This window comes from Octopus bimaculoides, chromosome 14, assembly GCF_001194135.2.
Source record: "Octopus bimaculoides isolate UCB-OBI-ISO-001 chromosome 14, ASM119413v2, whole genome shotgun sequence".
Lineage (NCBI taxonomy): Eukaryota > Metazoa > Mollusca > Cephalopoda > Octopoda > Octopodidae > Octopus > Octopus bimaculoides.
Window position 1 is genome coordinate 1,950,852 of NC_068994.1, and position 900 is coordinate 1,951,751.

A 900-nucleotide genomic window follows, 5' to 3' on the forward strand; every position below is an offset into this window, starting at 1 on the left:
TATATACACACACATATATATATATGAAAATATACTGTTGAGCTGTCTGGTTGTATATGTGCACACGCACACATATACATATATAATTATACACCGTTTTATATTTTTTCTACACCATTAAATATGCATGTGTGTGTGTGTGTGTATATATATAGACACAGCTAAAATATGTACATGCATGTATATATAATACCACAGCATTATATACACACGCCATACTTATTACTGCCATTGAGCATCAACATTTAAATGCGTCCAACTGATATGTCTGTTGAAGGGGTTAGGGTTCACCGCTAAATTACCAGCAAGAAAGGAACACATTAGGGTCTCTAACACCAACCAGGAAATCACACTCACCACTGCCGCCATGTACCATTTTTTTGTCTTCTCTTTAAGAAGATTTGATGAAATCAATAAGGTGTTAGATTTAGCTGCTAGCAAAACTGGAACTGCTCAAAGTACAAAGAAATATTGAAGAAGAGGAAAGGAAGGGACCAGCGTCTGTGGGTCGTCAGCGTGATGACAGTTTAACGGTCTCTCCTCAGTCAAAGATAATCTTTGGTAAAATCCAGCTGCCAAAATCACTTGCACAATGTTTCATGTTGCAGCAAACTGTGCGAGTGCACTTGGATCTGATTGAAGTTGTGTCAGTCAAAGAAGCGATTAAAAGAGTTTAGCAGCAGCAACAACAACAACAACAACAACAACAGTCGTTGTGCCAGTCAGAGATGTAACAATGTATATTTTTACTGTGGAGAACACGAAGAATGTGAGAATGGTTAAATCTGTGATGGATATTTAGACAATTCTCACCGAACATCAATGTCCATTTTGACAAGGTAGTGAGTGGTTGTACCCAAAATAGCCATCAATCTGGTACTATGATGTGTGTGTGTGTAT

At 37.7% G+C, this 900-nt stretch overlaps 2 protein-coding genes across 3 annotated transcripts in view; both read right to left on the reverse strand.

The window, feature by feature from the left end:
* LOC106873952 (protocadherin-18) overlaps nucleotides 1–900 on the reverse strand; it is a 139,806-nt gene that overhangs the window by 43,563 nt on the left and 95,343 nt on the right. The window lies entirely within an intron of this gene.
* LOC106873949 (protocadherin beta-15) overlaps nucleotides 1–900 on the reverse strand; it is a 38,851-nt gene that overhangs the window by 7,008 nt on the left and 30,943 nt on the right. The window lies entirely within an intron of this gene.